General features: G+C 42.8%; 1 protein-coding gene and 2 long non-coding RNA genes across 10 annotated transcripts in view; all 3 read right to left on the reverse strand.

The window, feature by feature from the left end:
* HECTD4 (HECT domain E3 ubiquitin protein ligase 4) overlaps nucleotides 1–25,039 on the reverse strand; it is a 228,744-nt gene that overhangs the window by 195,005 nt on the left and 8,700 nt on the right. The gene's annotated exons all lie outside the window — the stretch shown is intronic.
* Nucleotides 1,313–25,026, reverse strand: LOC144333075 (uncharacterized). The gene is made up of 3 exons (XR_013401427.1): nucleotides 24,875–25,026; nucleotides 23,368–24,149; nucleotides 1,313–1,490 (listed from the first exon to the last, which is right to left on the reverse strand). It is a non-coding gene; the product is annotated as an uncharacterized LOC144333075 (long non-coding RNA).
* Nucleotides 5,948–8,864, reverse strand: LOC144333104 (uncharacterized). Its single transcript, XR_013401462.1, has 3 exons — nucleotides 7,582–8,864; nucleotides 6,316–7,259; nucleotides 5,948–6,182 (listed from the first exon to the last, which is right to left on the reverse strand). It is a non-coding gene; the product is annotated as an uncharacterized LOC144333104 (long non-coding RNA).

Genomic DNA, 25,039 nt, shown 5'->3' on the forward strand with positions numbered 1-25,039 from the left:
AAATCATGGAAGATCACAAATGACTATTTTTACTTTTTTTAATGCTACACTGACTGACATAAAGATTTTACTACCAAGGATGGCATAAGTACCTACTTAGTAACATGGCCGAATAGATAAAATTACTGTCGGCATGTTTAAAAGGCAAAAATTCTAACCCAAAGTATCTCAGTCATCTCAGTCACTAATCTTTCTGTTACTCAGTTTCTTAGTCTTAAAACAAAGACAGAATGAATATGGCCTATGTCCCTTCACTTTCCTATTTTGGTGTTTTCATTCAATTTAACAGATATTCAGCAAAACTACCACACTATGGGTAGTGAGAAGGCTGAGGAGCTCTCATATAAATGCATGTGCAGTTATAGGGAAACTAATAACTTTTCCTATTAAGAAGGTTTTGCTTTTTTTTTTTTTTTGAAACAGGGTCTGCTCTTGCACATAAGAACCTTTCAATTAGATGAAGAAAATACATGTGGTGGCGGGGAGGGGACATCAGAAGAATATGAGTCAGGGCAGCTATTCTCAACCCTGGCTGAATATTAGAATTGCTTTTAGAGCTTTTTTTTTTTTTCTGAGACGGAGTTTTGCTCTGTCGCCCAGGCTGGAGTGCAGCGGCGCGATCTTGGCTCAATGCAAACTCCACCTCCCAGGTTCACATCATTCTCCTGCCTCAGCCTTCTTAGTGGCTGGGACTACAGGCACCCGCCATCACGCCTGGCTAATTTTTTGTATTTTTAATAGAGACGGGGTTTCACCGTGTTAGCCAGGATGGTCTCGATCTCCTGACCTTGTGATCCGCCCTCGTCGGCCTCCTAAAGTGCTGGGATTACAGGCGTGAGCCACCGCGCCCGGCCTGCTTTAAGCAGCTTTTAAACGAGACTAATGAGTTGGTTTCATCCCAGTCTGGTTATCTTAGAATATCTGTGGATGGAGCCTAGGCATCTTTTTTTTTTTTTTTTTTTTTTTTTGAGACAGAGTCTTGCTCTTGTTGCCCAGGCTGGAGTGCTGTGGCACAATCTCAGCTCATTGCAACCTCCGCCTCCCAGACTCAAGCGATTCTCCTGCCTCAGCCTCCAGGGTAACTGGGATTACAGGTGCCTGCCACCACGTCCGGCTAATTTTTATATTTTTAGTAGAGACAGGGTTTCACCATGTTGGCCAGGCTGGTCTTGAACTCCTGACCTCAGGTGATCCGCCCACCTAAGCCTCCCAAAGATATCATTTTTTCCATTTTATTTTTTGGATACAAGGTCATGCTGTGTTGCCCAAGATGAAGTACGGTGGTGCCATCACAGCTCACTGCAGCCTCAACCTCCTGGGCTCAAGCAATCCTCCCACCTCAGCCTCCCAAGTAGCTGAGACCACAAGTACATGCCCCAATGCCCAGCTAATTTTTTAATTTTTTTGTAGAGACAGAGTCTTGCTATGTTGCCAGGGCTGGTCTCGAACTCCAGGGCTCAATCTCTGCTCTTGCCTTGGCTCCCAAAGTGCTGGGGTTGCAGGCATGAGACACCACAACCCGCCCAACGTAAGTGTTTTAAACTAAGACAACAATCATTCTGACTTATGATGAGACCTTGTCTGTAATGAAGAAAACTTCAGAATTCCTATAAGTTGCCAAAAGGCTAGAAGCATCATTGATTTCCTGTTAGCAAACATCCGTGACAAAGACTAAGTCCTTGCTTTAGCCCAGACCAAAACAGAACATCAACTCTATGGAAACCAGCAGAAGAATTTCATAAGAACCAAGGAGCTGACTGACAGCCACCTGACTGGCAGCCACCATTACCATGTTAAAACTATGTCTGACAATGTTTCTTGACAGCTCTGCAGTTCCAAGAATGAGCACATGGCTTCATTACAATCAAGGGGCAACTTAAAGAACAGGTGAGGGATTCTTTCTAAGTATCTTTCTAGGCTAATGGATATTTTATCAAACCTGTACTATTTCCCTAAATTCTAAACATGCTACTGAGAGAAAAGGCTCTAAAAGTATTAACCCATTTACAGACTATTTTGTTTTTGTCATTTCTCTTGTAGAAGAACATATATTACTTTTAAAATGTCAGCTTCATGTTGTCTATTTTCTAAAATGTGGCTCTTTCCTGAGTTTCAACAATGACTGGTTGAATAGAGATGAGTTATTTTAAGAAACTACAGGCTGGGCATGGTGGCTCATGCCTGTAATCTCAGGCTGTGGTAGAACAAGGAGGCTGGATCATAAGGTCAGGAGTTCGAGAACAGCCTGGCCAATATGGTAAAACCCTGTCTCTACTAAAAATACAAAATTAGCTGGGTGTGGTGGTGCGCGCCTGTAGTCCCAGCTGCTCAGGAGGCTGAGGCAGGAGAACCACTCGAACTAGGGAGGCGGAGGTTGCAGTGAGCCAAGATCGTGCCACTGCACTCCAGCCTGGGTAACAGAGTAAGACTCTGTCTCAAAAAAAGAAACTACAACCAGATCCTTTCATGCATCAAAGAAAAACCCAAAATAAGTTCTAAATTTCAGTTTTAAAAAGTTAGGCTAGAAGAATCATTTCCTATCTTCCTAGAATCCACTTGCCTGCTGAAAATATTATAGAAATAGAACTTTATTAATGTGAAGGGTAATTTTAATCTCATCAGCTAACATTTGTCAAAATGGAATATGTGCTCGACAGGATTAATAATAGTGGTTTTTAGCCAGCACAGTGGTGCATGCCAGTTGCCCAGCTACTCAGCAGGCAGACATAGGACAGTGACTTGAGCCCAGGAGTTCAAAGCCAGTCTGGGAAACAGAGCAAGACCCTACCTCTAAGAATAATAATAATAGATTTTTTTTTAATTTTTATTTTTTTGAGATAGGGTCTCGCTCTGTTGTCCAGGCTGGAGTGCAGTGGCGTGAACACAGCTCACCGCATCCGCGACCCACCAGGCTCAAGCAATCCTCCCACCTCAGCCTCTTGAGTAGGCACATACCACCATGACCAGCTAATTTTTTAATTTTTTGTAAAAGCAGGATCTTGCTATGTTGCCAAGACTGGTCTTGACCTCCTAGGCTCAAGCAATCCTCCTGCCTAGGGCTCCCAAAGTGCTGGGATTACAGATATGACCCATCACCCAATAGTGGGTTTTTTTTTTAATCCATTGGTTTGAAATTCTTCACCCTAGCTCCTTAAAGAGACAGAAAGAGGGAAAAACCTGGGTGTGTTATTCAGAGTGCTTCTATTAAAACCAAGGAGCAGCCAGGAGTTTGAGACTAGTCTGGGCAAACATGGTGAAACCTCGTCTCTACAAAAGATATAAAATTAGCTGGGCGTGGTTGTACACACCTGTAGTCCCAGTAGCTTGAGAGGCTGAGGAAGGAGGATTGCATGAGCCCAGGAGGCAGACATTGCAGTGGGCCAAGATTGCACCATTGCACGCCAGCCTGGACGACAGAGCAAGACTGTCTCAAAAAAACAAAACACCACCACAAACACGCACACAAGCGCGCGCACACACACACACACACACACACACACAGCAACACTTCAAATCTCAAATTATTTTGGGTCACCACTACAAAATTATATTCTCAACCATGGTCTATGCTGGTTATTCCAATCCTAGTTCAATTTCAAACATCATAAATACTAAGAATTTGAGCCTCTGTACAAATAAAAACTACACTCAAAACAAAGATGAGTGCTGCCCTACAGGTCAAATATTTATTCTATGCTATATATATATATATATATATTTTTTTTTTTTTTTTTTTTTTTTTTTTTTTTTTTGAGACTGAGTCTGGCTCTGTCGCCCAGGCTGGAGTACAGTGGCCGGATCTCAGCTCACTGCAAGCTCCGCCTCCCGGGTTTACGCCATTCTCCTGCCTCAGCCTCCCGAGTAGCTGGGACCACAGGCGCTCGCCACTTCGCCCGGCTAGTTTTTTGTATTTTTTTAGTAGAGATGGGGTTTCACCGTGTTCGCCAGGATGGTCTCGATCTCCTGACCTCGTGATCCGCCCGTCTCGGCCTCCCAAAGTGCTGGGATTACAGGCTTGAGCCACCGCTCCCAGCTCTATGCTATATTTAAATAAGCATAAGGTTAAGGGTTTGCCAAATGGGATTTTTTTGGGGGGAGGGGCAGGAACGGAGTCTTGCTCTGTCGCCCAGGCTGGAGTGCAGTGGCGCGATCTCTGCTCACTGCAAGCTCCGCCTCCCGGGTTCACGCCATTCTCCTGCCTCGGCCTCCGGAGTAGCTGGGACTACAGGTGCCCGCCACCACGCCCGGCTAATTTTTTGTATTTTTAGTACAGACGGGGTTTCACCGTGTTAGCCAGGGTGGTCTCGATATCCTGACCTCGTGATCCGCCCGCCTCGGCCTCCCAAAGTGCTGAGATTACAGGCGTGAGCCACTGCGCCCGGCCTTTTTTTCTTTTCTTTTCTTTTCTTTTTTTTTTTTTTGAGACAGAGTCTTGCTGGGTCGCCCAGGTTGGAGTGCAGTAGCAGGATCTCGCCTCACTGCAACCTCCGCCTCCCAGGTTCAAGCCATTCTCCTGCCTCAGCCTCCTGAGTAGCTGGGATTACAGGCGCGTGCCACCATGCCCAGCTAATTTTTGTATTTTTTAGTAGAGACAGGGTTTCGCCATGTTGGTCAGGCTGGTCTCAGAACTCCTAACTTCAGGTGATCCGCCCACCTCAGCCTCCCAGAGTGCTGGGATTACAGGGATGAGCCACTGCGCCAGCAGCCAAATGGGATTAAATAAATATATATATATATATATGTGGGCCAGGCACGGTGGCCGACGCCTCCGACGACTGTAATCCCAGTACTCTGGGAGGTCGAGGCAGGCGGATCACCAGAGGTCAGGAGTTTGAGACCAGCCTGACCAACACGGTGAAACCCTGTCTCTACTAAAAAATACGAAAATTAGCCGGGCATGGTGCCAGGCACCTGTAATCCCAGCTACTCGGGAGGCTAAGGCAGGAGAATAGCTTGAACCTGGAAGGCAGAGATTGCAGCAGGCTGATATTGGGCCACTGCACTCCAGCCTGGGTGACCAAGCAAGAGACTGTCTCAAAAACAAAAATAAAGGCCAGGCACAGTGGCTCACACCTGTAATCCCAGCACTTTGGGAAGCCAAAGTGGGCAGATCACCTGAGGTCGGGAGTTCGAGACCAGCCTGACCAATATGAAGAAACCCCCCCGTCTCTACTAAAAATACAAAAATTAGCCGGGAGTGATGGTGCGTGCATGCCTGTGATCCCAGCTGCTTGGGAGACTGAGGCAGGAGAATCGCTTGAGCCGGCACTCCAGCCTGGGCAACAAGAGCAAAACTCCGTCTCAAAAAATAAAAATAAAAATAAAATAAGATGTACCATTCTATTTAATTATATAAAGATTTATTCAATCACATTGTGTGGATGATATCACAGATGTGAACAGTATTAGGAAGCAAAAAGCAATCCCTTCACGTTTCTTAATATTGAAATAATTTTTTTTAATTTGCCAAAATGAAATCTAGTAAGTCAAAGGGATCTTATTTCTAAGGACTCTTGGATTATAAACAGAATTTCTAAAGGGGTGATATCTGGGGAGAGTCACTTGGCTCAGTCACTGACCTTCCTTTATTCTTGAGAGTGGTAATTTCATGACCCCAAATAGTACAAAAAATATGTCCCTCAAACGTACAAGCACCATATTAAGCTAACAGCCTTTGAAGGTCTATATTTACTGTGTCATAGATAAGCTCAACTACAATTCGATTTGATTAAAAAATCAGTACAGTGCTACTCTAATCCAAAAAATGTCAAATGATTGCTAAAAATAAAGGGGATATTGTAAATGGCACTAAATTGCATAAAAATGGGAATGAACACTAAATAATTACAACTATATACATTCCAAAAACTGAATGACAAAAGAAAGCTGAAAAATCCCCAGTACTTCTAATTAGATCTTTTCCTTCTCACTGTCTTTCTGGTGTGTGTTTTTGTTTTTTTTTGTTTTTTGTTTAGAAAGACGGGGTTGGACTGTCACCCAGGGTGGAGTGCAGTGGTGTGATCTCGTCTCACTGCAACCTCCATCTCCCAGGCTCAAACAATACACCCACCTCAGCCTCCCAAGTAGCTGGGACTATAGGCATGCGCCACCAAGACCAGCTAATTTTTGTATTTTTGGTAGAGAGAGGGTTTTGCCATGTTGCCTAGGCTGGTCTCAAACTCCTGGGTTCAAGTGATCCTCCCGCCTCAGCCTCCTGAAGTACTGGGAGGCATGAGCCACCATGTCAGGCCATTTACCTTTTCTTAACCAAGAAGGTAACATACAAAAACTGCCATGACAATCATATTCAAACACTTATGGATAGGGCTAGCTACCAAAAAGTTTAAGGTTCTTCTGACCTTTTAGGCTTCCTGATTAAAAAGAATTTTAAAAAGTTCCTTCACCCTTGCTGAGCTGGGGGTTTAGGCACTAGAAGTCTCTAAATGTTTACTCTCTGTTTTTGTGCTTATCTTGTCATTACAGTAACAGACAGTTCATGGTATATGGACCATACTTTGAGAGGCATTGCTCTGTACGTAACCTACTTAATTTTCCAGTGTAATTTTAAAAGCCTCCAAGTTCACAGTAATGACCACAATAGACCAAAGGAACTCAGTGTTTTCTGAAAAAAAGCAGGACTAAATGATTTCAAGATCCTTTTCAGCCCCACAAGTTCTAAGATCCTAAAGCTAAAGATGTGGTTTGACTGGTAAGTAAAACGCTTATTGCCTAATGATAGGCATTTTTGTCACACCAACAGAGTAGCTAAAACAGGAAAAGTCATAATAAAAAAAAAAAAAAAGAGGGGGAAAATAAGCTCAGAGAAGAGAAAGAATTTAACTGCGACGTAGACACTGACAGTGAGGAGATGTAGCTCAAGTAAGACAGATAAAACGCCCATAGGCTGAGCAACATGGTGAAACCCCATCTGCCCAGCTACTGGGTGAGGGGCTAAGGTGGGAAGATAGCTTGAGTCTGGGAGGCTGAGGCTGCAGTGAACTGTGATGATAAGGAGGGAGGGAGGAAGGATGGAGGAAAAAAACAAACTACTACAGCAGTTACTTTCAAACACTCAGAGTAGGAGATGCGCTCTCACCAATTAGTGTCTGAAAATTGGTCTTTTTAATAATTAAGTCTAAGTCATGAAAGAAAGGTTAAAATATCTTTAAGAACTTTGTTTACCAAAGCAAAGAAGTATGTAATAAATAAAAGACATATCAAAAAGATTACATAGCATTTCAAAAAGACTCCTAGATTCACTATTTCAGAATCTTTTTTTTTTTTTTTTTTTTTTTTTTTTGAGACGGAGTCTCGCTCTGCCGCCCAGGCTGGAGTGCAGTGGCCGGATCTCAGCTCACTGCAAGCTCCGCCTCCCGGGTTCACACCATTCTCCTGCCTCAGCCTCCCGAGTAGTTGGGACTACAGGTGCCCACCACCGCGCCCGGCTAGTTTTTTGTATTTTTTAGTAGAGACGGGGTTTCACCGTGTTAGCCAGGATGGTCTCGATCTCCTGACCTCGTGATCCGCCCGTCTCGGCCTCCCAAAGTGCTGGGATTACAGGCTTGAGCCACCGCGCCCGGCCTCAGAATCTTTATTATACAGTATGAGTTTTATGTTACTTACAAAATGCTAATGTATGGTATGAATGGCATTAATACAATTCTAGGCTTCCAGTAGGAGCTCAATAAACTGCTACTATCATGTGTTTTATTCTTTACCTGCAGAAGCCTCCATGTTCTCATATCTAAAAGACAATTCTGGCCAGGCCCAGTGGCTCATACCTGTCATCCCAGCACTCTGGGAGGCTGAGGCAGGCCGATCACTTGAGGTGAGGAGTTTGAGACCAGCCTGGCCAACATGGCGAAACCCTGTCTCTACTAAGATTACAAAAATTAGCTGGGCATGGTGGCAGGCACCTGTAATCTCAGCTATTCCGGAGGTTGAGGCACAAGAAGTTGCTTGAACCCGGGAGGCGTAGGTTGCAACGAGCCAACATCATGCCACTGTACTTCAGCCTGGTGATAGAGCAAGACTCTGTCTCAAAAAAAAACAAAAAATAATTCCTATTGTATCTATCCCACGAGTTTATTTTTAGAGGAATAAAATAATGTGGTCAGTTAAACAAAATATAATTCATCCATAAAATAAAATACTATAACCTATTAAAAAGAATTAAGAGCTGGGCACAGTGGCACACACCTGTAATCCCAGCTATTCAGGAGGCGAAGGCACGGGGATCACTTCAGCCCAGGAGTTCAAGACCAGCTTGAGCAACATAGCAAAACCTCATTTCAAAAATTAAAAAAAGCAAAAAAAATCACGTAAATTTTATGTTATGAATATGAAAAATATCCTTACACATATTGTTTAGTATAAGATACAAATAGCATATATAGTATGATCTAAATGATACAATATTATTCAGGGGGCAGTAATAAATGTGCCTATCTGTCTATGACCATAGACAGATTATGACCAAAGAAAGGAGGCTTAAACTAACATTTTGAATCATAACTGATGACACCAAAAAGATTCATTCAAAACATGTATCAATAAAATTTAGAGGAGATACTGTTTCTCAGTTGTAAATGCCAGAAAAACTCATAAGGCTACAAGAGACAGAGATCCGGAGCTATATTTGCTAAAAAGAAATTTGTGTCACTGTCAACATAGTAAGAAAGAAGCTTACTCTCAACAAACACACATTCTAGATCCTGTAGTATAAGAACTGCCAGCCAGGCTCGTGGCTCACGCCTGTAATCCCAGCACTTTGGGAGGCCAAGGCGGGCGGATCACGAGGTCAGGAGATCAAGACCATCTTGGCTAACACGGTGAAACCCCGTCTCTACTAAAAATGCAAAAAATTAGCCAGGCGTGGTGGCGGGTGCCTTTAGTCCCAGCTACTACGGAGGCTGAGGCAGGAGAATAGTGTGAACCTGGGAGGCCGAGGTTATAATGAGCCGAGATCGCGTCACTGCACTCCCTCCTGCATTTCAGCCTGGGCAACAGAGCGAGACTCCGTTTCCCCCCCAAAAAAAAGAACTGCCACTCAAGTGTGGTCCTGGGCCCTCAGCATCATCAGCATTACCTGGGTCCTAGTTAGAAATGCAAAATCTTCTCTACTATGTGAATCATGCTTTAAAACAAACAAACAAACAAAAACAAAAGGAATAATATAAACAAACAAAAAAGAAATGCCAAAAAAAGAACTGCAAACTCTCAGGATCGCTCCCCTCCCCAGCAACCACTACATCAGACTCTATGTCTACATATTATTTTATTTCATTATGTATTTCATTTTTGAGATGGAGTCTCACTCTGTCACCCACGCTGGAGTGCAGAGGCGGAATCTCAGCTCATTGCAACCTCTGCCTCCCAGATTCAAACGATTCTTGTGCCTCAGCTTCTGAGTAGCTGGGATTACAGGTGCCAGCCTGGCTACTTTTTGTATTTTTAGTAGAGATGGAGTTTCACCATTTTGGCCAGGCTGGTCTTCAACTTCTGGCCTCCAGTGATCCACCCACCTTGGCCTCCCAAAGTGCTGGGATTACAGGCGTGAACCACCATGCCTGGCCTACATTTTTTTTAAAGAGACAAGATCTCTGTCATCAGGCTAGAGTGCAGCAGCACGATCATAGCTCACTGCAAACTTGAACTTCTGGGCTCAACTGATCCTCCTGCCTCAGCTTCCCAAAGTGCTGGGACTACAAGCATAAGCCACCACACCCAGCCTTACTCCACATTTTAATATATGTGCTGCCGAAGCAAGCACCTTACTCCACATTTTAACAAAACTTCCAGGTGGTACGTACATTAAAGCTTAAGAAGAGCTGCTACAAAGCCCAAAGAGAATTAAGAGGAAGGAATATGCACAGGTGCAACAATGGACTTTTCCCGATTGATGCAACAGAGATACCTTCTGGTTTGGATGACAATCACGTGGACAAGAAGTTGCAATGATCTTTCCTCCATTTTCTAGAAAGTATCTTTCTTGCTAACTAGAAAAAAGCTGGAGTATTTCTAGAAAGTATCTAGGTATAGGTTTAAACACATAAAAGTAGCAAAATAGGAGCAGTGGCATGCACCTGTAGTCCCAGCTACTTGGGAGGCTGGGGCAGGAGGACTGCTTGAGGCCAGCAGTCTGGGGCTGCAGTGTGCCATGACCGTACCTGTGAATAGCCACTGCACTCTAGCCTGGGCAACAGAGTGAGACCCTGTCTCTAAGTAAATAAATAAAATTTATAAAGTAGCAAAATACTATTCTTACCATTCACAAAATTTTCCATCATCAAAGAAATTATATATCAAAAGAGTTTCCACTGGAGGCATCCATCATCCCAAGAATAAAGTTTTCCTTGAGGGGCACTTCTCAAGAACTAAGTACCGGGCCAGGCGCGGTGGCTCAAGCCTGTAATCCCAGCACTTTGGGAGGCCGAGACGGGCGGATCACGAGGTCAGGAGTTCGAGACCAACCTGGCTAACATGGTGAAACCCCGTCTCTACTAAAAAATACAAAAAACTAGCCGGGCGAGGTGGCGGGCGCCTGTAGTCCCGGCTACTCGGTAGGCTGAGGCAGGAGAATGGCGTAAAAACCCGGGAGGCAGAGCTTGCAGTGAGCTGAGATCCGGCCACTGCACTCCAGCCTGGGCGACACAGCGAGACTCCGTTTCAAAAAAAAAAAAAAAAAAAAAAAGAACTAAGTACCTTGACCTTATATCTCCAACGAAGTGAAAAAATAAAAAAGAAATATAGGGAAAGGAAAGTATTAAAATATATATGAGAAGATATATCATTAAGATGCCCTTTTGCAAAAATGTTTTAAATTCAGTCTAGGGAAATAAATTATACCTGGTCCCATATGTCTCTAGCAAAAATAACCAACAACATTATTTCTGTTAAAGATAAGATTGGCCAGTGGCGGTGGTTCACGCCTGTAATCCCAGCACTTTGGGAGGCTGAGGCAGGTGGATTACCTGAGGTCAGGAGTTCGAGACCAGCCTGGCCAACATGGTGAAAACCCATCTCTACTAAAAATACAAAAATTAGTTAGGCATGGTGGCACATTCCTGTAATCCTAGCTACTTGGGAGGCTGAGGCAGGAGAATCGCTTGAACCCAGGGGGCAGAGGTTGCAGTGAGCTGAGATCGCACCATTGCACTCCAGTCTGGTGAAGAAGAAACTCCGTCTCAAAAAAAAAAAAAAAAAAAAAAGATAAGATCAAAACAGTATTATTATTTATCTACCTGAATAAAGATAAGGATCTAATTTTTTCCAACTTTAAAGAACCTGAAGGATAATGTCTGTTCATCCACGACAATACACGATTTTAGAATGCAACACACCAACAAAGACTTGCGAGACCCAATACTTGAATTATAACAGGTGTTTTAACAACAAAGCTCTTCTCCCATCCGTATTTTCTTCATTATTATATGTCATATGTCAGTTGCTATTCTGGGTGTGTTACCCCATTTATCTCATTTAGTCTTCTTATTTACCCCTCTTTTTTTTTTTTTTTTTTTGAGACAGAGTCTCACTCTGTCTCCCAGGCTTGAGTGCAGTGGAGCAATCACAGCTCATCCCAGCCTCAACCTCTAGGCTCAAGCGATCCTCCCACCTCAGTCTCCCAAGTAGCTGGGACTACAGGTGCATGACACCACACCTGGCTAATTTTCTAGTTTTATTTTTGTAGAGATAGGGTCTCACTACATTCATTGCCCAGGCTTGTTTTGAATTCCTGGGGTCAAGCAATCCTCCCACCTCAGCCTCCCAAATGCTAAGATTACAGGTGTGAGTCACCACACCTGGCCCTTATTTACCCTTGAGTGGGGGCATTTGATAACCAAGAAATTGAAATTCTGATAGGTGGTAGAGCTGAGCTAACAGCTGGCGAGATGTGTCAATGCCAAAGCCTACAGTCTTAACCACTAGTCTCACTCTGTGTTCCTAAGGATCCCCTGAAGGACCCTGCATTTTGAAGTCCCAGGTTATTTGTCACTGACTCCATATACCATCCTCCTTTAAATCCCACAGGGCACAATATTCTGTACGGCCCTGCATGTTAACGTGTATTCCAAAAACAACAAAAAACTCTACAATATAGTACTTTACATACATTTAAAAACCAGTCATGTGCAAGATATATACTTATTTTTTGTGTAAGTACCTGCTTAACTCCAGAAGCAGGAAGAAGGACATTGAAGCACCAAATAGAACTACTTGGAGAAAGATGAAATAAACCGGTAGGATCAGAATTTGGGAGCACTCTTCTAGTTAATACTATAGTTTCCCAATTACAATGTATGTAGGAATTATCAAACAGACTTGAAACCAGAGGGACTTTGAATTCACAAGTCCTCTGTCTCTGTTGCTGTGGTACTTAAGTATCTATCTGTATTCACTGGGACTGTGCTTATGTACACAACTGTATGTATCTGTTTGAAAAGATTTCCGTTTCAGTTGTTTCAAAGTTATCCTCATTGATCTGCTAACAGAGCTGAAGCTGTCCTGGGTAATATCGTTGCTTTTTGTTTTCTTTTGCTTTTCTAACATGTTAGGTTTCTAAGTACTTCATACTTTAATAATCTCAAAAATACTACCTTTATCACCTGGTGGACTGTTGCCTTATGGAAGTTAATATTCTCCAGAAGGAAGAGTAAGGGCCTGAGGAAGCCAACCTGCAGGCCTCCGCTATGGGAACACAAGGAAGCTATGGAGACTGCAGTGGAGTGATGGGAGGGAGGGGAGCACATCAGGAGCCCAGGTCAGGGAGGAATCTGCCCATGTATCACTCATACATGTGCTCACTACCTCTGGGGAGCATCTAAGCAGCTACTAATACTGGCTGCTGCTGGGAAGTTGGTGGTGGGGGAGGCAGGTGGGGAGCGTTATGTTAGCAAGGCGACATTCCCCTGTATTCTCTCTTGACTTTTAGAATTTGAAGTAATTCTAAATTTTCTTCTTTTTTTTTTTTTTTTTTTTGAGACAGGGTCTCGTTCTGTCAAACAGGCTGAAGTGCACTGGCAAAATCAGCTCACTGCAGCCTCAAACTTCTGGGCTCAATCAGTCCTCCTGCCTGAGCCTCTAGAGTAGCAGGGACTACAGGCACACATCACCATGCCCGGCTAATTTCTGTACATTCAGTAGAGATGGGGTTTCACCATGTTTGCCAGGCTGGTCTCAAATTCCCGACCTCATGTGATCCGACCACCTTGGCCTCCCCAAGTGCTGGGATCCAGGCGTGAGCCACTGCGCCCAGCCTCCCTCATGTTTTTTTACATCTTCTAAATTTTCAAAATTTCCTCTAACATTTTAATTTTTTTTAAGTATTTTGTAATGTTTTAAATAAATTATCAATAGCTTTATTATGCTAATCAGTAATTAGATTATACTAAATCTTAAAACTTCTGCAACAGTTCCATTCTTTCTTTAATTTTTAAAAATTTATATATATAATAAAATAGATAATATACATTTATATGTATATAAAAGTTACATATGTGTATATACACACAAGCATACACACACACCCTCTCTCTCTCTCTCTCATATATAGAGATGGGATCTTATTGTGTTGCCCAGGCTGGTCTCCTGAGCTCAAGCAATCCTCCCACCTTGGCCTCCCAAATCATCAGCTGGGATTCCAGGCATGAGCCACCACGTCCGGCCCAGTTTTCAAGGCACTACCACTCAATAAAAGTGGCTTAATGGACACAGAATAGGTTTACTGAAAACCTGAAAATGTGCAAAATAAATAGAATAGTGCTCAAGTTCACTACTTAATCATAGAACAACTAAGTTCTACAACAAAAAATTCATTCAGCCGGGCGCGGTGGCTCAAGCCTGTAATCCCAGCACTTTGGGAGGCCGAGACGGGCGGATCACAAGGTCAGGAGATCGAGACCATCCTGGCTAACACGGTGAAACCCCGTCTCTACTAAAAAATACAAAAAAAAAAAAAAAACTAGCCGGGCGAGGTGGCGGGCGCCTGTAGTCCCAGCTACTCGGGAGGCTGAGGCAGGAGAATGGTGGGAACCCGGGAGGCGGAGCTTGCAGTGAGCTGAGATCCGGCCACAGCACTCCAGCCTGGGTGACAGAGCAAGACTCCGTCTCAAAAAAAAAAAAAAAAAAATTCATTCAAAGTCATTAATATTTTTAGAATGATGATCAAAATAACATATTTTCAATTAACTCCATCTAACTAGCTATTTGCAGAAATCTCTGAGGAATTCATTATTCTCTTTGTAAAATTCACTATGCTCTACATAAAAATCAAAGGTCAGGCCAGGTGTGGTGGCTCATGCCTGTAATCCCAGCACTTTGGGAGGCTGAGGCAGGTGGATCACTAGGTCAGGAGTTTGAGACCAGCCTGGACAACATGGTGAAACCCTGTCTGTACTAAAAATAAAAAAATTAACCAGGCGTGGTGGCGTACACCTGCAATCCTAGCTACTCGGGAGGCTGAGGTGGGAGAATTGCTTGAACCTGGGAGGTGGAGGTTGCAGTGAGCAGAGGTTGCAGTGAGCCAAGATCATACAACTGCACTAGCCTGGATGACAGAGCAAGACTCCATCTCAAAAAAAAAAAAAAAAAAAAAAAAAGTCCTGACCCCATATTACTTCTCTAGGTTCCAATATTAAAAATATTAATAATATTACAACTGTTGGGAAGTGTTTTCTTCTTATCCAAAATGCAAAATGGGCTGGAAACGGTGGCTCATGCCTGTAATCCCAGCAGTTTGGGAGGCTAAGGCAGGTGAATCACCTGAGGTCAGGAGTTCAAGACCAGCCTGGCCAACATATAGTGAAACCCCATCTCTACGAAAAATACAAAAATTAGCTGGACGTAGTGCCACACATCTGTAGTCCCAGATACTTGGGAAGCTGAGGCAGGAGAATCGCTTGAACCTAGGAGGCAGAGCTTGCAGTCAGCTGAGATTACGCCACTGCACTCCAGCCTGGGTGACAGAGCAAGCCGTTATCTCTCAAAATAAATAAATAAATAAATAAATAAATGGCAAAACGTATGCCAGGAGCAGTAGCTCACGCTTGTAATCCCAGCACTTTGGGAGGCCAAGGCAGATAGATAGCTTGAGCCCAGGAGTTTGAGACAAGCCTGAACAACACGATGAAACCCCATCTCTACAAAAACACAAGAATTAGCCAGGCATGGTGGCATGGGCTTGTAGCCCCAGCTACTCAAGAAGTTGAGGCACTTGAATCAACTGAGCCTGGGAGGTCCAGGCTGCAGTGAGCGGTGACTGTGCGCCACTGCCCTCCAGCCTTGGACAACAAAGCGAGCCCTGTCTCAATAAAAAAATAAAAATTTTAAAAATTAAAAAGTAAAAGTGTAACTGCAATTAAGATTCCTAGAGTCTCACCTAAACTACTTCAGTTCATCAAAAATAACTATGTATTCTTATTTGATTCTCCATTAGTGAATTTTTCCTGACCTGTGTCCTCAACCTATGATCTTATTTGATCACAGAGCCCTAGAAGGCTTGTGGGGCATAAGATCTTGTCACAACTACTCAATTCTGCTTTAAAGCATGAAGGCAGACAATATGTAAACAAATAGGCTGGTTATGTTCCAATAAAACTTTATTTATGAAAACAGATAGTTGGCTGGATATGACCCTGAAAGCCACAGTTTACTGACCTCTATCTAAAGAGCGCTGTCTAATAGAAATATGTAAGACACATATATAATTTAATATTTTCCAGAAGCCATGTTAAAAAAGGTAAAAATAAACAGATAAAATTAATTTTAGCATTTTTAATTTAAATGGTAGATTTTACTTAACCCATTATATATACAAATCATCATTTCAACATTTAATCAATATGGATCATACTAGCTGGGTATGGTGGTATATGCCTGTAGTCCTAGCTGCTGGAGAGGCTGAGCCCAGGAGTTCAAGGTTACAGAGAGCTATGATAATGCCACTGCACTCTGGCCTGGGTGACAGAGTGAGACCCTGTCTCTAAAAACATAAAATAAAAAATAAAATATTACTACTGAGTTCTTTTAATTTTTTTTTGCATGAAGCCTTCATAAATCTGATGTGTATTATACTTTCAGCACATTTCAATTCTGACCAGCCACATTCAAGTACTCAATAGGCACATGTGGGTGGTGGCTACCAGTGCAGTTCTGGAGGCTATTTAAGTAAAACTCCTGAACCTTGACAATACTAATGTAAAACAATCTGAACAACAAAAGAAACTACAGGCATATAATTGTACTCTATAAGAGGACAGAAGCAAAAATGCATTTCAGATTTTAAAAACAATGTTTCTCTTGGGATAGCAACTGTTACTGCTGCTTCTTTTTTTTTTTTTTTTTTTTGTTTGGTTGGTTTTTTTTTTTTTTTTAAAGACAGGGTCTCCTTGTGTTGCACAGGCTGGAGTGCACTGGCGTGATCTCGGCTGATTCACTGCAACCTCTGCCTTCTGGGCTCAAGCGATCCTCCCACCTCAGCCTCCCGAGTACCTGGGACTTGGGTGTATACCACCATGCCCAGCTAATTTTTTGTATTTTTAGTATAGATGTGGTTTCACCATGTTGTTCAGGCTGGTCTCAAACTCCTAGGCTCAGGCGATCCACCCACCTCAGCCTCCCAAAGTGCTGGGATTACAGGCAACAGTTACTGTTTGAGGTTACCTGTTTAAAATGATTAGCAGTGTAAGATACCAACACTAACAAAATTTGATTACATTTTATTCACATACTTTCAGCTGACCAACATTCTCCTCAGACAAGAGGGAAAAAAACAAAATACCTGGTGAACAAAAAAAAACTGTTCCATTTTGGCAGAGCACAGTGGCTCACATCTGTAATCCCAGCACTTTGGGAGGCCAAGGTGGGTAGACAACTTGAGCTCAGGAGTTCAAGACCAGCCTGGGCAACCTAGTGAACCCCCATCTCTACAAAAAAAAAATTTTTTTTTAATAAAAAATTAGTATTAAAGGCATGGTGGTGTGAGCCTATTGTCCCAGCTACTTGGGAAGCTGAGATGGCGGGATCGCTTGAGCCCAGGAAACTGAGGCAGCAGTGAGCTATGATTACGCCGTTGCACTCAGCCTGAACAGAGTGAGACTGCATCTCTTAAAAAAGACATCGTTGGCCGGGCGCGGTGGCTCACGCCTGTAATCCCAGCACTTTGGGAGGCCGAGATGGGCGGATCACGAGGTCAGGAGATCGAGACCATCCTGACTAACACGGTGAAACCCCGTCTCTACTAAAAATACAAAAATTAGCCGGGCGCGGTGGAGGGTGCCTGTAGTCCCAGCCGCACGGGAGGCTGAGGCAGGAGAATGGCGTGAACCCGGGAGGCGGAGCTTGCAGTGAGTGGAGATCGCGCCACCGCACTCCAGCCTGGGAGACAGAGCGAGACTCCGTCTCAAAAAAAAACAAAACAAAACATCGTTCTATTTTGAAAAAATTGCTTGTTGCTGGGCCCACCTGGCCAACATTCTTAATTATTTCAACATTTAAAAAAAAAAAAAAAAAAAGAGCGCCTGTAATCCCAGTACTTTGGGAGGCCAAGGCGGGCAGATCACCTGAGGTCAGTAGTTCAAGACCAGCCTGGCCAACATGACGAAACCCCATCTCTACTAAAAATACAAAAATTAGCCAGACATGGTGGCAGGCACCTGTAATCCCAGCTACTTGGAGGCTGAGGCAGGAAAATCACTTGAACCCGGGAGGCAGTTGCAGTGAGTGGAGGTTGCGGTGAGCCGTGATCGCGCCATTGCACTTCAGCCTGGGCAACAAGAGTGAAACTCTGTCTCAAAAAAAAAAAAAAAAAGAAAAAAAAAGAAAAAGAAAAAATTGCTTGTTACTATTTTTTTTTTTTTTTTGTATCGTACATGTGGGTACACTGCCAATACTTACTTGAGTTTGTTGACTGCCTTCAGAGGGAGAAAATGCTAATTTTTGGCTGGGTGCAGTGGCTCACGCATGTAGTAATCCCAGCACTTTGGGAAGCTGAGGCAAGCAGATCACTTAAGGTCAGGAGTATGAGACCCTCCTGGCCAACATGGAGAAACCCCATCTCTACCAAAAATACAAAAATTAACCAGGTAAGGTGGCACACACCTGTAATCCCAGTTACTCGGGAGGCTGAGGCAGAATCGCTTGAACCGCTTGAACCGGGGAGGTGGAGGTTGCAGTGAGCCGAGATTGTGCCACTGCACTCCAGCCTGGGCGACAAAGTAAGATTTGGTCTCGAAAAAAAAGAAAAGAAAGAAAACAAAATTCTGAATTTCAGCTAAAGGTATGTGAAAATAAACATATATATATTTTTCCCATCCAAGGTCACAGATGCCATGAATTCTATTCATGGTATCCCATGCATCTCTGAATCCTATTTAGGTTCAGAACCCCTGAGGGAAAGGAAATTGTATTTATAAACGCAACCAAAAAAATGCTTCCGGCAGGGTCCAGTGGCTCATGCCTGTAATTCCAGCACTTTGGGAGGCCAAGGCGGGTGGATCACCTGAGGTCAGGAGTTCAGGACCAGCCTGGCCAACATGGTGAAACCCAGTCTCTAATAAAAATACAAAAATTTAGCTGGGCGTGGTGGCGGGCACCTGTAATCCCAGCTACTAGGAGCACTGAGGCAGGAGAATTGCCTGAACCTGGGAGGCAGAGGTTGCAGTGAGCTGAGATTGCGCCATTGCACTCTGGCCTGGGCAACAAGAGTAAAACTCTGTCTCAAAAAAAAAAAGGCAAGCTTCCTCCAAAGTTCCCCAAATGTATTTTGCCTTTCCATCTATTTTCTCCTTTCCAGATTAAATAAACCAGTAGTTGTTTTTCAGCTTCTCCGTAACTGATTAGGAAAGAATTAGTATCAAGAAATAAAGAAGGAAATTCTATTACCTAACACTGTTTTAATGCAAATATGTTGGCACATATTTCTTTTTTTTTTTTTAATTGAGACAAGGTCTCACTGTCATCCAGGCTGGAGTACAGTGGCACGATCAAAGCTCACTTCAGCCTTAACCTCCCAGGGCTCCGGCAATCCTCCCACCTCAGCCTCCCAAGTGGCTGGGCCTACAGGCTTGTGCCACCATGCTCGGCTAATTTTTAAATTATTTGTAGAGACAGGGTCTTCCTATGTTACCCAGGCTGGTTTCAAACTCCTGGGCTCAAATGATCCTCCCACCTCAGCCTCCCAAAGTGGTGGGATTACAGGTGTGAGCCAATGCACCTGGCCAACATTCTTAAGTATTCGAGCATAAAAAAAAAAAAAAAAAAGATCACCGGGGTGGCTCACTCCTATAATCCCAGAACCTGGGGAGGCCGAGGCGGGTGGATCACAAAGTCAGGAGACCAGACTGATCAATATGGTGAAACTCTGTCTCTACTAAAAATACAAAACTTAGCTGGGTATGGTGGCACGCATCTGTAATCCCAGTTACCTGGGAGGCTGAGGCAGGAAAATCGCTTGAACCTGGGAGGCAGAGGTTGCAGTGAGCCAAGATCTTGCCATTGCACTCCAGCCTGGGCAACAGAGGGAGACTCCATCTCAAAAAAAAAAAAAGGCAAACATGTCCAGATTTTCTACTCTGCCCCATAAATAGCTACATCTATTGTATTAGACTTTACACATTTGAAATTGTAACACAAACTACAGAGCACAAAGCAAATATAGTAAACGCTGAAAAGATCCATTACAAATACAAACTGAATGTTAATATTTTGTTAGTATAAAACCACTACTTGAATGCCGAATCTATAGTTATTAGCATTACTAAACCTACAATTTGCATTAAATATTTTGCAAATTACGCATCTTATTGTTAATCTAAAATTGCTATACACTGTGCTCTGACCTAGTAATTCAGCCAACTGCAGGTTTTAGTAAAAGTGCTAGGGATCCAAATGTGTCCACTCCAAAGTGTCCCATCATGGAACATTAATTATTCACCAAATGTGCTTAATAGCCTTTCTAAACTACAAGCTCCATGCAAATATTCAACATTATTGGGAGAGGATTCATACAGCACTATTAAAATCCCTTGAAATTATAAAGTATTAACAGTAATAGGTCACAGAAACACTTTAAAAATCACTACAAATGTATAATTTACCAAACTCTATCAAACAGATAACACTTTAATACTAAAAATTATTTCACTTCTTATAAGTTGATATTATCTTTAAATAGCAGATTATCTTTAAAATAGCATATTTGAAGAAACAGCAGAAGACAGTTATAGTATATCCATAAATTACTATGCAAACATTAAAAATCATATCTTTAAATCTTATTCAAAATGTTCCCAGTAAGTGAATACAGGATCCAAAACTGCAAATAGCATATAACCCCAATTTTATCTATATAAAAATATGAGCTGAAGAAGCAAATAATAAAAAAAAATTTCATCTGGGTGGAATGGTGTAATCTCAGGGTATTTATTGTCTCTCTTACACTTTTAGATGTTTTCTCTATTTTCAATAACATCCCTGTATTATTTATTTATAATCAAAAAGGTTTTACATAGCATAAAAATACAATCCACTTAATATAGGTATTTTTCATATAGGTAAAAAAAAATGTGGAATCATTCATGATATTAGCATGTAAGAGAGAAAATTTTCAGGGGATCTAAGTCCAAATAGTCTGCCTCACAACTGCTGTGAATTCTGAGCACACTTCGGGAGCCAATGTTTCTCTTCCCGGTGTGTGTAGCTCCCTTGCCCTGCTGGTCTCTGGCACTCTCCATAAACCATCACGGAGTAAGGAGTCGTCGTTTCTCTCCTGCCTATATATGGACATGGTCTGTATTAACTGGATTACAGACCAAAATGAGCCTATGCCAGGACAAGAAGGCTATCAAGCCACAAGAGAGGTGCTCTGAAGTGAAGTGAAAAGAGCTGGATGGCACAGACAGAAAACTCTGGCTTCTTTTGGCTGACCAGGGTTCAGTGTGCATTTCTAGGTACCCAATTACATCCATTGGATGCATCTTTTGGAGCGAAAGTTATTGGCTTATTAAGCAAAACCTACGATTTTTTTTTTTTTTTTTTTTTTTTTTTTTTTTTTTTTTTGAGACAGAGTCTTGCTCTGTCACCCAGGCTAAAGTGCAGTGGCACGATCTTGGCTCACTGTAACCTCCACCTCCCAGGTGCAAGCAATTCTCCCGCCTCAGCCTCCCAAGTAGCTAGGATTACAGGCGCCCACCACCATGCCCAGTTAATTTTTAAAATATTTTTTGTAGAGATGGGGTTTTGCCATGTTGGCAAGGCTGGTCTTAATCTCCTGACCTCAAGTGATCTGCCTGCCTTGGCCTTCCAAAATGCCGGGATTACAGGTGTGAGCCACCTCACCTAGCCAAATTAAGCAAACTTACGAGTTCTAAAATGGCCTCTGCGAGGGTGTGCAGAAAAGAGGTCCTATCAAACACTAATACCGGGACTATAAATTGGTAGTCACACAGGAGGGCAATTTGGTAGTATCTATTAAAATTAACTTGTCACCAATGACCCAGCAATTCCACTTACCCTAGAGAAATAATCTCAGGTGTGCATAAGCAGGCATGCAAGAATCTGTACTGAAGGACTGTTTTTAAGAGTGAAAAACGGAAAACAACCAAAATACCCATGATGCTCAGCTGAATAATGGTGCCCACCAAAATGTCCACTTACTAATCCTTGGAACCTATAAATGTGACCTTAGATGGTAAAAGGGACTTTGCAGATGTGATTAAGTTAAAGATCTTGAGATGGAGGGATTATCCTGTATTATCTGGGTGGGCCCTAAATGTACTCACAAGGGTGCTTATAAAAGGGATGCGGGAAGAGTGGGTCAGAGGAGAAGGCAATGTGATGACAGATGACAGACTGCAGTAACGTACTCTGAAGATGGAGGAAACAGCAACAAGCCAAGGAATACAAGTGGCCACAAGAAGCTGTGGAAAAGGCATGGGAACAGATTCTCCCCTAGAGCCTGCAGAAGGAACCACACCTACCAACGCTTGACTTTTAGCCCAGTGAGACTCATTTCAAACTTTTGACTTCCAAAAATGTAAAAGAATAAATCCATGCTGCCTTAAGCCACGAAATTTGTGATAATCTGTTAGCATGGCAACAGGAAACTAAGATACTCATCAATAGGGAATGTCTAAATAAAACTGTGGCATTTCTACAGTCTTGTGCAACACTTAAAAATAATGTGGTAGATATATATATGGAGACATAGAATGATCAAAACATATCCTTGAGTCTAAAAAAAAAGCAAGTTACAGAAAGATATGTCTAGTATGACATCTTTATGTAAAAAAGAAAAAAATAGAATGTGTTATATACACACCAAAATTTTAAAATGGTCTTGAAGGATACACATGAAAAAAATTGTCACTAAGTTAGCCAGGGCAGGAAGGACACAAAGATCCAAATTAGAGATGGTGCTTAAAAGGGACTTCAGGTTTACGTGTTATTTCCATTTTGTCAGTAATGTATTAATGTACTACTCATAGTTGTTTTTTTTTTAATTAATAGATACATAAGCTGTGCTTAAAATGCAGGATCAAAATAATCATTACACAATTTCTGCAATCTTCTCTCCTTTTGAAATAACTATGCATTTGTCCCATAGCTGATCACCTGCTGTTATTTACATTTGTCTACAACTATTGACTAAACATCTTGTAAAGCAGACTACACTCCTTGTGTTCACCCCACAACCACTTTGTAAAACAAGAGGGAAAGGTGGGGAGGGGAAAGCATGGGGCACTTTCAGCAATTGACAGTCCTTTCATAATTATCACCTCAGTTACCTTCAGACCTAGGAAAGAAGAGATGCATGACCACCCACCCAGCATCTTGAGCCAACAGGTGGTATTTTATGACAGTCAAGATGGAAGCCAAGAGGACAGATAATAATCAAAGCTGATTTATTTAGCAAGACCTTAGGGTCTTGCTATTGGAGAAAAACTGAAACAGAGACTATCTATCATTTCATTTGCCTAGCCATATTGCAAACAAATTGGGAAGGAAGAAAATTCCAGCCAGGCACAGTGGCTCACACCTGTAATCCCAGCACTCTGGGAGGCCGAGGTGGTTGGACCACCTGAGGTCAGGAGTTCAAGAGCAGCCTGACCAACATAGTGAAACCCCGTCTCTTCTAAAAATACAAAGTTATCTCTGCATGGTGGCACATGCCTGTAATCTCAGCTACTTGGGAAGCCAAGGCAGAAGAATCGCTTGAACCCAAGAGGCGGAGGTTTTAGTGAGCTGAGATCACGCCATTGCACTACAGCCTGGGCAACGAGAGAGGAATTCCTTATCAAAAAGAAAAAAAAAAAAAAAAGAAAGAAAATTCCAGCCGGGTGCAGTGGCTCACACCTATAATCCCAACACTTTGGGAGGCTGAGGCAAGCAAGTCACCTGAGGTCAGGAGTTTGAGACCAGACTGACCAACATGGAGAAACCCTGTGTCTACTAAAACTACAAAATGAGCCAGGTATGGTGGCATATGCCTGTAATCCCAGCTACTCGGGAGGCTGAGGCAGGAGAATCACTTAAACCCGGGAGGTGGAGGTTGTGGTGAGCCGAGATTGCGCCATTGCACTCCAGCCTGGGCAATGAGAGTGAAGGTCCGTCTCAAAAAAAAAAAAATTCCACAGGGATCACCAAACAAACAAACAAAAAAAGTATTCCAGTACTATAGAAAAAATTATGTTGATGGGATAGTTTTGCTTTCAAATACAATAGGCTGCTGGTTGACTATGAATAAAATAACTTCCAAGCAACATAGCACCTTATAGAGTCAACACACTTTAAACATAATCACTTTTTTTTTTTTTTTAATATTTTGGTGCCAGGATATCACTCTGTCATGCAGGCTGGAGTAGAGTGGCACAATCATAGCTTACCACCTCTTCCAGCTCCTGGACTCAAGTGATCCTCCCACCTCAGCCTCCCAAGTAGCCAACTATGCCCAGCTAATTTTAAAATGTTTTGTAGAGATGGGATCTTGCTATGTTGCCCAGGCTGGTCTTGAACTCCTGGCCTCAATCAATTCTCCTGCCTTGGCCTCTCAAGTGCTGGAATTACAGGCATGAGCCACCACACTCAGCCCACATCCATCTTATTTTTTTTTTTTTTTCTTTTTGAGACAGGGTCTGGCTCTGTCACCCAGGCTGGAGTGCAGTGACACAATCTTGGCTCACTACAACCTTTGCCTCCTGGGCTCAAGTGATTTTTCAGCCTCAGCCTCCTGAGTAGCTGGGACTACAAGTGCATGCCACCATGCCCAGCTAATTTTATTGTATTTTTTTGTAGGGACAGAGTTTTGCCATGTTGTCCAGGCTGGTCTTAAACTCCAACCCACTCCTTGCCCCTACCATAGTAATGAGATTACAGGCATGATACCATATCTGGCCACCTCCATCTTTTTAATTCTGACATTAATTAGCCCTATCATTATCCCACTCTTATAGATGATGATAGTGTAACAATAGTTCAAGAATAGGGACTCAGGGCTGGAATCAGACAGATCTATTTCAGCCTCAGCTTTGCCACTAACTATCTGACCTTTGTCAAGTTACTTAACTTTTGTTTGTGCCAGTTTCCTCATTTATAAAATAAAGATAATTCTAGGCTGGGCACGGTGGCTCACACCTGAAATCCCCATACTTGGGAGGCCGAGGAGGGTGGATCACTTGAGGTCAGGAGTTAGCCTGGCCAACATGGTGAAACCCTGTCTCTACTGAAAATACAAAAAATAGCCAGGCGTGGTGGCATGGGCCTGTAATGCCAGTTACTCAGGAGGCTGAGGCAGGAGAATCACTTGAACCTAGGAGGCGGAGGTTGCAGTGAGCCGAGATCACGCCATTGCACTCCAGCCTGGGCGACAGAGTAAGACTCCATTTCAAAACAAACAAACAAAACAAAACAAAAAACAAACAAAAACAATAAAATAAAGATAATCCAGTACCAACCTCATGTTTTTTGTGAGGATTAAATAAAATAATGGATGTGAAGTACTTAGCACAGAACGTGCCACTCAATATGCTGGCGCTGTTGTCGT

The sequence above is a fragment of the Macaca mulatta genome, chromosome 11 (genome assembly GCF_049350105.2).
Source record: "Macaca mulatta isolate MMU2019108-1 chromosome 11, T2T-MMU8v2.0, whole genome shotgun sequence".
Taxonomy (NCBI): Eukaryota; Metazoa; Chordata; class Mammalia; order Primates; family Cercopithecidae; genus Macaca; species Macaca mulatta.